Source organism: Opisthocomus hoazin, chromosome 1 (assembly GCF_030867145.1).
Source record: "Opisthocomus hoazin isolate bOpiHoa1 chromosome 1, bOpiHoa1.hap1, whole genome shotgun sequence".
Taxonomy (NCBI): Eukaryota; Metazoa; Chordata; class Aves; order Opisthocomiformes; family Opisthocomidae; genus Opisthocomus; species Opisthocomus hoazin.
In genome coordinates, this window is record NC_134414.1 from 78,799,294 (window position 1) to 78,814,425 (window position 15,132).

A 15,132-nucleotide genomic window follows, 5' to 3' on the forward strand; every position below is an offset into this window, starting at 1 on the left:
GAAACTGAAAGAGTCTGTGTGATAATGTGACAAGGGTGAACTTAGCAAAACATGACAATTGGTCAGCTGTTGTGGCCTTCTTAACTTTAGGACATTCCTCATTTCTGCAGCAACACATTCAGATGTAGAAAGTAAGCTAGATGTTTATGTAGCTGCGGACGTATGGGTTGCTGTGGCTGCTTGAGCAACTTCAACTTTGAATTCAGCGCAGTATTCTTCTTTGTAAACTAAGCTGATTTTTTTCATAATACAAGTTGGAAATGGAGGACCTATTAATATCTTAATTTACTTAAAGCTCTTATACTAACGTCTTCAAAGCAATGACTTTCTCTTGCTCACAATGCCCTTCAAAGGCTGCTGTGTACAATGGTCATAGAAGAATCTAATAAATGCACTGCATGTATGTTTTGTATTTTTGGGACAAAAGCTCCTGAATTTGAAAGGTGGTCATTGAGCCTGACTGTTTGATTTTGCCTATGTATGTAGGAGAATGCAAATTATGGCAGCATGTCAAATGCTGGGTGGTCAGCCACTCCTGTGCCACTGGCAATTGGAAATCTGGCAAGTAAAGACAGAACAAATTATGTGCTGGGAACAATTTGGCCACATACTCAAAGAGTGTGAAATGTGTTGGTTTTATTTCACGTGACGCACTGAATGTCAAGCAATGGGAGTACCTGTTCTGTTCTTGAACTAATAAATAGCTAATTATCTTGCCCTTCCCCGACTGTGTACCAAACTCTCTTGTCCAGGGAATGATTTATTGGAAGATCTATTCTGCTTGCGGTCCTCTGGCTTGGATTTACGTATACTATAGGACTGGGTACTCTGTTCAAAAGCAATGAGGACAATGGTGAGGATGCTTACTTTTCAGAGTCTGTTATTCTATTTGTCCCTCTGAATAAGCTTGTAAGTAGTATTTGGGGTGCTGGAAATGTATGTGGAATAATAATTAAGAAAACATTTGATTGGAACTGCTCCAGGTAGGAAGAAGAAAAAAATAATAATAGAAGGAATCAGTGGTTCTTGGAAATTTATTATGGCACAGTAAAAACATAACTAGTTGACTTATGCCTTAACTTTGAGTTCAGGAAATCTTACGGCACCAAGATGGAAAAATGCACCAAGATAAGATTTTAAAAAAATGCATACTTTGTCTCTTTGATTATAGATGGTCTTATTAGGATAGTTAATGAGTGTATGTCATAGAGATATTTCTTGGTTACAGCTGAAAAAACCTACATATATCTGTAAGTGCAGAATGATAAATAAAACTATGATGAAATATAAAATATAGGTATCTGAAGTTTTAAGGACTCTGATCTGCCTAAAGCTTTAAGTATTTAAACTTTTGAATAGAAATGGACCTTGTTGTATGCTTGTGGACAGTATATCCCACTGAAACAAATCTGAACTAAGCACTTCTGAGTTTTACTTCTGTTCTCAAACCTAATTATCAATATAGGAGATTAACCTTAGGCACTCAAATGTAGGAAACTTTTGTTCAAAAGCCCCATTTATGCTCTGTTGCTTTGGAGTTTGTCCAAACTTACCTTAGGGAGCAGAAATGAGCTTTCAGTCTCAAACTTACAATGGATATGGGAAGTCCTCCTCACAAACCTACAAGCCTTGGTGCTGTATGATAATTTGTCTCTCCAGTGGCAGAACTGATTGAGGAGCTACTTTTTCCTGCATTTGCATTATTTCAACTGTTTGGCTACAGTGTGCAGTAGCTCTGGAATTAAAAATAATAATTAAAAAAATATATTTATTTTTAAGTAAACAATTTTTCATGTAGCCTGTGAACTGCCAAAGCAGAAGTACACAAACAGCTGAACAGAAACAGTAGCTGGAAATTACCTGTGTCAGAGGAGGAGGAAGGAAGGGACCATCTTCAGTCTGATTCATGTCATATGACTCAACTCTCAAAGGGAGAGGAATGTGTGTGAAAGTCATGTACAGAATTTAGAATAGTATTCTGTCAGAAAAAAACAAGAGTGTTCTTGCGAGAATCTACATATGCTATGTTTCTCAGCAGGACAGGAACTTTTATCTTTTCTCCCCTAAATTATTGTTAAAAGTTGAGCTATTCTGTCAAGGCAACTCTGCAAGATGGTAGTTGATTGAGCAAAAAGAAAGATGATTACACTGATTTCCATCTCTTCTATTTCAAGAGTGACATCATCAACATGTACAAGGAGGGCTTCCCTGCTGTGTACTTCCAAACTTAGCCCTTAGCACTATCACTTTTTTCTTAATGTGCAGCACTTCTGAGGGATAATCATGTGGAGCTTCTCCAGACATCAAATTCTGCAAATATATTTTCTTATCAGTTTTCATCAGCGCTTTCATCTTGTGGGTGAAACCTATGAAGTAAAATAATTTTCTTTAAGTTATCTATTCAGTTTATTTAGTTGCATGTTCGAGCCAATGTTGTAGAGGAAAGCTCTTCAGATGTCAATGACTTTGTTGTACTTATGATTGGACTTGAGTATGAATATTAATATCTCACTGTTTCTTTAACAGTCAGGAAAAAAACAGTTGCTACCAGACAACTATAGCAAAGATAACCTCAGATGTATTGCACATGAATACTTGTGGCCATGAGGAAAAATAAATCCTCTTAGGCTGAGGCTGGAAGTGCCACAAGGGGAAGAAATGTTAGGGATCCTTTCAGAGAGGCTTGCAGTCAAGGGAAAGGTAGTATTCTCTGTGACAAAGATGGCACAATCCACGAGAATATATGGTTGACCCTGCATTCTAGGATGCAGAGAGTTTATGCTTCTTCCCCTAAAGGCCCTACCAATGATTAATTTCCTAGTTACTTTCAAGAATATCTATTTAGAACCTCAAGATTTCCATAAAAATCAGGAGTGATTGTGAGAAGGTAATGTAGATGCTTTTCTATTAGAGACTTATCATTATAACATCTTTATGATGACAATAGTAACTTGTTTTCTGAATAGACTGTCATGACGCTTCCTTTGCCTGTGACATTGAAGATTTCTTTGGGGGGCGGTCTAAAAAACGCTAATGTTAATTTGCAACAGATAGGAATTGTGCAAGAATAAAGTAGTAAAAGCAGACTGAATAGTGAGCTGAGTGATACTAGGAGGTAGTCTCAAGTGGCAGTGGCTTTGAAAAAGAAAGTAATTTCATCATTTTAAGCTATGTCATTCTGTTATGAAATTACAGAAATGATTGACACTAGACAGGAATATGTTGAAATTTTAAATTCTGACATGTTAGAATACCCATTCAAAAATTTTAGGGTGGCTTTTTAACAGAAAAAAGCCATCTACTGTATAAACATCTTGATGCTTGTCCTTTTTCAAAAACATAACAGGATGTGAACTTGGACTGATTTTAAAGAAAGATAAACTGGTTGATTTAAAAGTAAATGACACATGGATGATATGAGCCTAATTAAATCTTCCTATTTGCGTATTATATCCCTTTGTCTTGATTTTCGTCTCTTCATAAAGTAAGTTACAGAAATCTTCAACTTGCCATTTCGTGTTACAGTGTCATTAGAGACCCTGACTTTTAGGATGCAATATTCATACCTATTACAGGATTTTATTTCAACCTTTTTTATATTGAAAATCTTTCTTATATCTGTACTCATAATGAATGTGCTTCCACTGCAGTTAAAGATTTTATAAGGGAGTTTTTTAAATTTGAAAATTCATCTGCAATCTTGTTTTTATTTTTTCCCTACAATTTATATTGTAAAACAGGTGTATGAATTCCAGATCACTCAGTTTTCATATCTTAGTGTCTTTTTTTTTAACACTTTCCATTCAAAATGATGTCCTGGAAGCATATGCTTTTGCATTAAAATCCATTCTCCGATTTTTGTCAACAACAGCATAAGTTTATAAGTTGCTTTATAAAACTTAGATCTTAATGTAGCTCACTGTAGCCTGGTTTTCTACAGATCGGCAATACTGGCTTGTGTATAGAAGAACAGAAAAAGGAGAGAAACCATGTCAATACGCAAAGTGGGAATCAGATGTAACTAATGGGGGCAAAAAAACCCCCCCTAGTAGTTTCGTGAGACAGAAATGTAAACACACTGAGATTACATAGACTAATAAATCTCAATAGCATCAAAGTCTGTGTGTTTGTGTGCCCACACATATAGTCTTAACTCAGTAGCTACAGGAACCTGATGCTGCAGCACAAATTACTGGTGAAGGAAGAACTGGACGCCTATATGGTTTTACCAACTGGAATCTCATTTTAATGCAGCTGTACAGAAAGTATGTTGAAGAGGCAGTGTGAGAAACAAGCTTGTAATGGTTACTTACCTGTTCATAAAACTATTAATTGGTTATCTGCTGGATATTTGCTCATCTTTTTATTCTCAGGTAATCTGAAAAGGTAATTCATAGAGTGTTTCTTTTGTGTGTTTCATCACTTCATTCTTTTGTGTCCACTCTCTAGGCTATCTCATTTATCTTTCTGGATGCTGTATTTCCATTTTGCTCAGTTAAGTGTTGTAGAACAAAAACAGTCTTTACTCTTTTTTGCCCCTTAACATATTGATAGACTTCTATGAACTTCAATTGCAAAGTTCCCACATGCTCATTTTGCTTCTCCACTAGACTTGATAGATATTTAAAAGAACAGTCTTGATGTGGAGACTTGTCTAAGATATTATTCAGAGCTTATAATTAAGTCTGAATTTCTTGCATAATTTTAGTCTCTGTGTCTATTTACTTGATAGTTAGAACTATTGTTGGAGCATCTGCAATTATAGAAACATAATCTGTTGAATCTTTCCATAACAAGGCAAAGCTATTTTAAATCCAGATTTCACCTGTTTTTCACCCCACTGTGTAGCCCCAAATATTTCCTTCACAGGCTTCTTCTCAAAGATAATGCAAGACACTATTTGAGCACAAGTCTGATATCCTGTTGTTCATTGTCAATTTGGAGTGTTTTTTTCTCACTGTATCTCACTGTCCTACCTAGTCTATTTGTAAAGCAGTTGTATAGGGAGGTGGTTTCTGTTATATTTAAGGGGTGACTTTTCCAGTTGGTGAGTTCAGATCATCTCTAAAATAGTGGAATGCCTCGGGATGATTTTATTTTTCCTTGCAAATTTTAAAAGCTTTTTCACTCTGTGACCTAAGAGAACACTCAAGTCCTGGATTAAATTTTAGTTTGAGTAGGTCTGTTCATTTAAAAGGACTAAGATACTAATCATACACTTAAACATTTTGCTAGATTGTGATCAAGTTACCATTTTTTTTTTCTAGAGCACATTTATATACAGTCATTAAGTTTGAATCAGTTAAGATAAAAAAAAAGTGTGAATTATAGAAAACTTTTAAGCCGCATGGGTTTTTGCTGATAAATCAAAATCACCTCACATATAGACTCATACTTGTTGCTTCAAGCTCTGGCAGTCAGTGCCTCACTGTGAAAATGTTTCTGGGAGGTAGTAGTAATAAGCTGAAACTTGAGTCTATTTATGACTTCTGTTCCACCAATTAATTTGTGAGAGGCTAATATAATCTCAAAAGTGAAACAGAGTGGAAAGGAGGAAGCTGGAGGGAAAAAAATGAGCATGGATTGATTTTTTCTCATATCACCTTGGCAAATTCTACTTTTGGTCTCCTCAAGAGCCCCACTTTGTGTAACTAAAATATGACCTAGCTGATTGATAATCACTTGGATAAAGGCCTTAGGCTCCCTTTATTTGAGGTGCAATGGGACAGACTAGCACAATGTTCGTTTTTCTGTAATGAAGGTTGTGTACTGTGATATGTAACAGTATAATACTTATTGCTATAATTTGCTACATTACACTGTCACAGGTCTTTGGTAATGGACTGATCTTCTGTCTGTTTGCATGTCGTATCAGAGTTCAAGCAGATTGTCAAATACGGATGACTTAGTGTTGTCTCAGAAGGTGTAAAACAAATGAGAAATTTACTTTCAGTAATATAGGAGAATGAAATGTCTCATCTGCTCAGTAATGGGCATTGCAAAAAGATCTGAAGAACAGCTAGAGGTTTCCATGATATCTTCATGAAAAAGTGTCAACCTGTTTATTGGATTCCTGCATGATATTGACATAATTTAAACCATGGTTTTGAAAGGTTGATCTTCCTTAGTTCTTTCAGTGATGGATTTACCCAAGCAACAAATGGATGTTGCTGCTTGGTTCCGTAAATAATAAAGCAGTCTTAATGACAATTTATTGTAAACTTTCGTGGTATAAACTTTTGCATAAAGCGTCCACAGAGTGATTCCAGTGGCATTGTAAATGTGCTTATAGTTAGGAAGGAACATCTGAATACAATGTGACCCCATATAATCTCTAATTGGGTCACAGAAGAGTCTTCATGTTTCTGTAAGGATTTTTGATTGGTAAAAAACGAATATTATTCATCAGTGTCATTTAAATATCAGAACACTGCCCTTCATTTTCCACACCATTCTTACAGTGAATAAAACCCAGAGGAACCCACGTACCTTAATTTTTTTCCACATGAGAGCTTGTCATGAGTCTAACTGGCCACAGTTTCCTTTATTGTCTCATTGCTGAAAAATAAGGTTTAGAGAATTGTATTTAATTTCTCTTCAAGCTTTTTTAGTGAACATCGTGTCCCTTGACTCTTAAGTACTCTCAAACATGGTTTTTCTCGTATAGACAAGGTATTTCTGCTGAGTGACTACACAGAACTGAAGAACGAAACAAATGCTCAGTTTCTGCAATTAAAAAAAGTCTTCAGACTGCAGGGGTGTATCTGTATCTCAAAACTTCCATGCTTTTGTTAACATCATACACTTTTCTCTTTTTGAATCACAGAATCACAGAATGTTAGGAGTTGGAAGGGACTTCTGTGGATCATCTAGTCCAACTCCACTGTCAAAGCAGGGTCACCTACAGCAGGCTGCACAGGACCTTGTCCAGGCAGGTCTTGAATATCTCCAGACAAGGAGACTCCACAACCTCCCTGGGCAGCCTGTTCCAGTGCTCCGTCACCCTCAGAGGGAAGAAGTTCTTCCTCATGTTCAGACGGAACTTCCTGTGCTTCAGTTAGTGCCCGTATGCCCCTTGTCCTGTCGCTGGGCACCACTGAAAAGAATCTGGCCCCATCCTCCTGACACCCACCCTTAAGATATTTATAAGCATTTATAAGGTCCCTTCTCTCCTTCAGGCTTCACAAGCACAGCTCGCTCAGCCTTTCCTCGTAGGACAGATGCTCCAGTCCCCTCATCATCTTTGTAGCCCTCCGCTGGACTCTCTCCAGTAAATCACCATAGTTTCCATTTATTGCTTTCTTGATCTGGAAAAGGGACTTATATGTGGTCAAAAATAGTGATATTCTAGGTTCGTTATTTTTTTGTAGGTTTCTTCCTCGAAGCTCTCTCCACCTCTGTCTTCTTGTGTGTCTGGTTTTCGTTAGACTTGTAAAGTACAAGTGGTTCTGCTGCATACTGTGTTGGACAAGCTGTTTTCTGTCCTTAAAACTGCTGTCTCCTCCAGAAACTTGTGTCTCTCTTTCTACTTCCACGAATGACATTTGCAGCCGTTGAATGCTGAAGAAATTTGGTGAGAGGAAGATATTTCTGTAAAGATTATTAGCTTTTTGTGCTCTACACAGAAGCAGACAATTTTGACCATAGAGTTTTGGATATGTTTTAGTTAAACGTCTTAGGTATTAAGTAATGTATATGTGTATGTAGTAATAATATGGTTGTTGTATCTGTTGTAATTTGAGATTTTAAAAGCAAAGTTTGAAGGAAGGAAATTGGGCCAGCTGTTATAAAGAAGGTGTATTTTGAAAAATGGAGAAACTCTTGGTCATGCAGAGACTTCACCATGTTTTACATAGACACAGTAATGATTATGCTGTCACGTAATCTGCTTCTGTATTAATATTCTTCTATGAAGACAATAATTCCTGTGAAGACTGTATGGGAGAAACAGAACAGATATGATGCATCACAGTGAACTGTGACAGAGGAGGAAAGACAAAAATGGTTGGCTACTATTTTGCAAACATTTCGTAAGACAGACATGCAGTTTCAGACCTCCTGGTCCTTATCCTCGAGAGAGATTACCAAAACCTTCAAAAGGAAAGCCTGGAAACTAAATTTCATAATTGTGTTGAATATGGAAAAGCACAGGCTGAGTGGCGGCATTGGTTTTATGCCCCTGTACAACTTGTGCTCCTGGTAATCTCTGCAAGTGGTAGCTACTTGTTACCTTGCCTGTCTGTTCCACCTTTTCCTGATTCAGTTGTACAGACAAACCTTTATCTTGATTGTCTGTTGATTATGTAACTTATTTTTACCCAGAACTTATTCATCTCACTAGGCTTGAAGTTTGCAATGTCTCTCTCAGATCAGAAAAAGGGCACGTGTGCCGAAGATTATGTGATTTTTTTCCAGCTGCATTGTTTACCCAATAAGAGTAAATTACCTCTGTTTTCAGACCTTGCATCTCAAAATCATTCCTGGAAACAGTAGCTAGTGGACTCAAGGGATACTGAGCTTTGGCTGATAGTTCGTGTTTGGTAAAGTGTGTTTAATAACTGAGACAAAGACAGAACTGTCATCTGCTTACACACACTGCATAAATCAGACTCTGATAGTTCTGTACTTTCAAATGGTGTTTCAGGTGGACATTTCCCTGAGGTGTGTTTACTGCAGAGTGCACAGTATGTTTTTTTCGTTACCTAGAAGGCTTATAGATTGAGGTTGAATTGCAAGGCAATCAAAATTGTGAACTGTAGAAAGGTATGACCTTCTTCTTTCAGTTTATACAGGTTATTATATTGTAATAAAACACCTTTTTGTCTAATAATATCAGTTACTTGTTTTTACTGCTTTTAGTAATTCAAGAATTGAGATCACCAGGCTGTTTGCTGGTCTTCCCCACTGCAAATGGAAATGAAAAACTTCCTCCCGTGTTACTTATCTGTCTTAGTCTTGGTCTTCCTTTCTCTGGGTGAAATTCTCACTTGATCACGTGCTCACTAAACATCTGGCCATCTTTAAGGCAAAGCAGTTTCCATTTTCCTAAATTGGACTTCATGCATTATGCAAACGTTACTTCATTAGACACTGAGATGAGCTATCAAGCTATATTGTTTGGTCAGAATAATGTAGGCTTGCCTCTCCTCTTGATGCTGGTTTGAAATCAGACTAACAATTTTGGATAAATTCAGTTCACCCAATCATTTTTGCTTGTGATTCAATTAGGGCATACATAGGGATCTAGGTAAATGCAGTCTATGATTCTGTCTCTGTTCCTGAGTTATACTGATACCTATGTGCAATGTGTGAAACAGCATAAATAATAAAAGAGCTAAATTAATCTCTCAGGAAGTGAATGGAACTATGCCAGGCGTAAATTTGAGCCACGTTCTCCTAAAATATTCCACAATGGGAGGCTAATAATAAGACCCAAAGTAACCCAAAGTTCATTTTGGTAGTAGAACATATTGGATCCTCACTGCCTTCTGTCTTTTCTTTTAATTTGCACTGTTGTGGAGATTGCAAAGTGAAACATGAGTAAATTGGGGTATTTCTTCTATGCTGAATGGGGCTGAATAAACAGGTGATGTGTACAGCAGTGAAGGATCTGCCTTGTGCCTAATATTGCGGTATGAATTCCACAGGAGGCCCAGGTTCACACCTGACATTAATATCTGACTGCATCAACATAAATGGAAATGTGCCGATCTGTGCTAGTCCATAGCCAGCTACTTTCATATTTCTTTTTTCCTAAGTACTTTTCATTGTTTCCAGATTAAAAGGTTAAGTATTAGGAGGGGTTTTTTTACATAATACTGTAATCTAGTATATCATTCTTTTGTTGAGTGTATTTAAAAAAAAAAAAAAGAAAAAAAGTGTGCAAGATTGTCTGATTGCACTCACCTGAAAGCTGCTAAGTTTATCGTAATTATTTTCCCTGCAATGTGTTCACGAACTCTCTGGTGTCTGAAACTGTATATATGTAAATATGTCTGAGCATTTCTTTGCCATCTGGATGGTACTGTAAGAATGATATAAAGAAAAGTGAAAACAAATATGGGAAGCCTAGCAGAATGCCTTAAAAAGATAAAATTGGACCTATATTTTGGGAGCTGCCTAACTAGACCAGCACACAAAGCTTTTGACAGACTGAGGCAAAGCTAGATCAGCCATTTGCAAAGAGATAGATTAAAATAAGTTTTCAGGAGTTTCTCTTGGATTTCCAAAAAATCTGGCTAAACTGGTATTGTGTGAATGTGCTAGCTGATGGGAAGAATGATAGATGATTCATCGAATGGTCAATTTGTACTTGTTCTTCAGTTTAGCCTAGATTTATGCATGAAGCTTGTGCTGACATAGGAGTGTTTAGGACTGTCACTTCTTTCAAAATACCTTGCCAAAAAAGCCATCAGCTAGAGTATGGAGTGAAAGTGTTTTGCTCAGAAAGCTCACTGTGATTAGAGAATCAGCAGCTGTACAGCTGTTATGCGTAGTCTGGTCTGGCAGTTGCATTTGGTGGCATTGTGCAAGTAAAACTGTATAAACAGATTGAGAGGGTAAGCTTACTTAGTAGGAAATATATAAACATCAATTTGCTTCTGACACAGAAAAAAACTCCGTACTTTCCTAGGTCTCATGCACTGGGAAAGGCTTTTTTTTTTTTTGCTGTTGCTAATGTATCTTAACCTATACTAGAGTAATATCTCTCAAATTTTAACCTCTTCATTGGTCTAGAGTTACAAAGGTCTTTGTAAAACTCTTTGAATAAAATGACAAACAAACTAGCAATCAAAACATTAATTAAATAGAAGTGAGGGACATGCCAAAAATCTTTCAGCTCCTAAATAATTGATCTGATTTATGTTGAGTATCACGTGGAAGCCAAAGTCAGGAACTGGCTTTGAAAGTTCTCTTTCATTATTTTTCTGTCTAATTGAACTGTACAAGGCTCAGCTTCCATTTTTGTTCCAAATCTGAAGCCCTTCCATGGGCTAAACCTCCTGTTATTTTAATTGAGTATTTTCCAGGATGAGATGCAGGACAGGGTCGGTTTTACTTAGGAAACTGTAGATATTTTTAGCCTTGCCTAGTAATTTGTTCCTGTGTGACTATCCTGGATTATAAAATTACAATAAAATTTGTGAAATAAGGGCATTAAGTACTCGGGATTGATGTTGTAATCTAATTGAACATCTACGTAATATATTTCTTTATAAATGCTGGTTTTCAGCTGAGTATTGTAAAGATTTGTGGTAAACTTTTCAACAGCAGATATCTGTCACAAACTTTTATTTGCCAAAAGCAGTTCAGACGGTTATTTGGCTATTTCTGAAACAAAACTATCAATAAACATTTTTTTCACATTCAAAAGCGAGTGGCCCTCCGCCTCTCCCCAAACTTTACTACCTCTTGCTCATTAGAAAGGACATTAAAGTTGAAGGCTTTGGGGAGTAAGGAGAGAGAGAATGGTGCATTTCCTGTATGTCAGAGATGCCTTCTGTTGTGAAAATCTGCCTGCAAGTCTGTTTGCACATGCCCTGCACAGAAGAATGATTTTAGCAGCTTAAATCTCTGATACCACCTGTGTTGCATATGTTTCAGTCTGAGTGTGGGCCAGATTTCTTGGAGAGCTTACATTTGAGCTACTGCAGCTGGTGTGAAAGAGCAGGATTCTGTGCTCTTGGTGATATTGCTGCACCACAGCAGCACGGAGGAGGGAGTTATGCGATTGCAATGGACAAGGGGCTACGGGTCGTGTCAGGTGGGGAGTGCATGAAATAAATGTGAGAAGAACTGATGGAGACATGGGTGTGTAGAAGAGTGTAAAAGACTGAGGACTGAATGAGTGTAATTAATAGGAGTGGACTGAAGAGCTGGGATATGGAGAAATCAGGGTTGGAGGTAAAAAAAGACAGCAGAGTGAAAAGAAAAGGGGGATGCCAGGGAGAACGGATAGGAAAATCTATTAGTAGAGCCTTTATACTGCTCTAAAATCCAAGATGGAATTCAAGGCCACACTCATACTCCTCTTTATAGCTGTGTACAGCCTTGGGTATAAGCATCTTGATTGTTATATTCATATTGTCTATGGGGATGGCTATCAGCTATGAACATAGGGTCCATCTGTTTTGGCTTATCCGGGTAGCTAACTGAGTCACTCTGAAGGTAGAGAGAGTGTGCAGGGAGGGCCAGTGTGTAGCTGGAAAGATAACCACGTGATCTAGGCTTAGACCTGGATATGCTTAATCTGAAAGAACTGTACAGGTGTAGCCCCAAATTCCTTACCATTCTTAACATTAAACCTTTGTGTAGCCCCAAATTCCTTACCATTCTTAACATTAAACCTTTGTGAAACCCAGTGGCAAACTCTCCTGGTCCTTGAAAGGAGTGACAAGCAAAAGTTTATAGTTACTAGGAACTAAGATGGTCTTTTAGCTCAAACAGATCTTACTGTGATGGAGATATGTTTTGAGATCTGTTTATTTACCTTTGGAAATTATGACGTGGTGGCATGTAACAGGTTATTTTTTATGTAAAAAACTAGGAAAGTATTCATAAAAGTAATATTTAAAGACTTTTTGGAGTTGAGAAGTCAAAATTACGATCTTTCTGCTCCCTTGCACCCAAATATAATACAGTCCTGCATTTCTTCATAATCTACCATGTTCCTCCTTCAGCATACACAAAGCTTCTCTTGTCTGAGAAGAAGATTCTTCTTTATAGTTAGTGCAGTAACAGCAGATGTTTTTAGGGAGACAACAGCAGGGCCTTGAGTTTGAAGCAGCAGAGTGCTGCTTGAGTAGAACTGGATCGTGCTTCTGACAAAGAGAATTTGGTAGGACATGGGACAAGACGTTTATAGCAAACTTCTCAAAACAGCTGTTAGTTGGATGCTGCTTACTTGAGTAATGTAATTTGACACTTAGTGGCCTGATACACACAGCAGTGCAATAGATACTGAGCTGATGAGTGTTGAACGTAAATTTTACGGCATAACCTATTACCTAATAGAAAATACTCTGAAAAAACCCAAGAAAATCTTATTTCAAGCACCAAAAAGTTATGTGAACTTCTGACTTGCTCTCAGTCTCAGAGACAGAGATTATGAGGAGACTTTTCTGAAACTCCTTTTCTGAGCAAACATCTAGGAAGATGACTGTGTGTTAGCTCACTTGGCATATGTTTCTCGGCACATATTTAAACTAAGCGGATGGAAAGGACCTTCATGACATTCTGGACTTTCCTTATATTTCTCTCTTTACTATATCCTTAAATGCCTGTTTTCTTACTGTAAATTTGTATCAGCTACAAACTTCATGGGCTCTCCTAGGAGAACTAGAAAACAGGGACTTCCAGTTGGTGTTGCTTCCATACAGAACTGAAGAGCACTCTTGTCCTTATTTTATCATCAGCTTCTGTCTGCAGTTGAGAGGTACAAGTTCTTCTGCAACAAGGCGTGATTTAGATAAGGCTTTAAATCCTGTTTCTGTTTATAGAACGTGTTTTGATTTCTGTAATAGCTTGGTCCTGGATTTCTGGGATGGCCGGTGAAAGTAGCTTTGAGACTTAAAAGGCATCCTTCACTGGTACTGTAACAGGTGCAGGTGTAGTTCCGTCTTTGGTGAAATGCTTGAACTAATCTCAGTTCTACCACATAGCTTTTTTGGTAGCTGTGTAGAGGACATGTTGAAAATGGCTGAGGATCTCACTTTCTTCTGGAAATTTAGGGTTTTTTATGTAGAATCCACATACATTTACCTGACAAAAAGGTTTTGAAGGATGGATTGCCTGCATGCTATTTGACTACATCCAATTCAGGACTAGCTTAAAATAAAAAAATAAATGGGACAAAATAAAGTCTTCTGAAACTCACCCAGACACAGCTGTGGTCAACAGGAGATGAGCCTGCAAGAAGTGTGGTGGCTTGCTCTTGGGCAGAAGGGCAGCTGGGTGCTGGGACCTAATTGATGAGCATGGGCAGTTTTCTTTTGCCATTTTTAAAGACACTGTAAACTGGCATTGTTCATTTAAAACCTGTAAGTTTCTGATAACCTTTAAAAGAGCAGTCTTCTACTTGGAAGTCAGGAGGATTTCTTGAACTCAAAGCAGAAATACAGTGATTGAAGAAATAATTAGAGGCCTTTCAGCTGGAATGTAGGAGAATGCAGATCAAGTTTTTTTGTCCTGCCTGGGAAAGAGATGAGACTTGAACTCAGAAGTTTACTGCTGAATGCTACTAAAACTGGGTAATTAATGGTTGGTAATTAGGTTGGTTTGGGGTTTTTTTCCTACTATGCAATCATTTCTGTGAATATTTTGCACACCTCTTAAGTGATTGTTGCAGATACTCAGAGACAAAGGAACATAACCTATATTTACTAAAAAGACATAGCATGAGCAATTCACAGTGATCAGAAAACTGAATGAGGAAAGTAACCCTGCTCATATTTCAAAGAGAAACACTCTGATACTCTCCAAATAATATCTCATAATTTATTTCCTTATAATTTATGAAATGCTGTTACTGGGGGGGCCAAGGGTTAGGCAAAGGTTAACAGAAATCTTTCTTTCCTCCTAAATATTCTCATACAGTTAAACAAGAAGCACTTCTTGAATAATGAAGATAAAGGCTTTGGTGGACATTCAGTGTAGTTTTCTTGAAGGCCCATGACCTATGGTAAATTCTACGTCATGTTAGGAGAATGCAGTTGTTGGAAGGAAGGCATTACAGCTTTTTGGCAAGTAATTTAACTCTCTACTCACTCATTTATTTAAAACTAGTGTGTTATGAAATCAGCGTGTAATTTTTAATGTCGTTCCAGTGAATGGTCAAAATCTGTCAGTCTACAGATGTAATCTTTTATTTGCTATAGTAGGCATCTTGCAGAAATTTATATTAGTCAATGAGTTTTTGATTATAATACTTGCCAATAGTGCTTACTTATGTAGAAATAAGAGCTTGAGTGTAACAAATAAACTTTTCTATCCAAGAGACTATTGTTTGGCTCTGTATTTTCCTTCAGATAACCAGAACTGACAGACTTATCCAATCCATAGCTTAAAAGCGGGACCTGAAATACAGCATGAAATACTGCTTCTCTACTGCTCGTTCTCTCAACAGATTCTCAG

General features: G+C 37.4%; 1 protein-coding gene across 1 annotated transcript in view; it reads left to right on the forward strand.

Moving 5' to 3' along the window:
- GABRG3 (gamma-aminobutyric acid type A receptor subunit gamma3) overlaps positions 1–15,132 on the forward strand; it is a 364,187-nt gene that overhangs the window by 20,673 nt on the left and 328,382 nt on the right. The gene's annotated exons all lie outside the window — the stretch shown is intronic.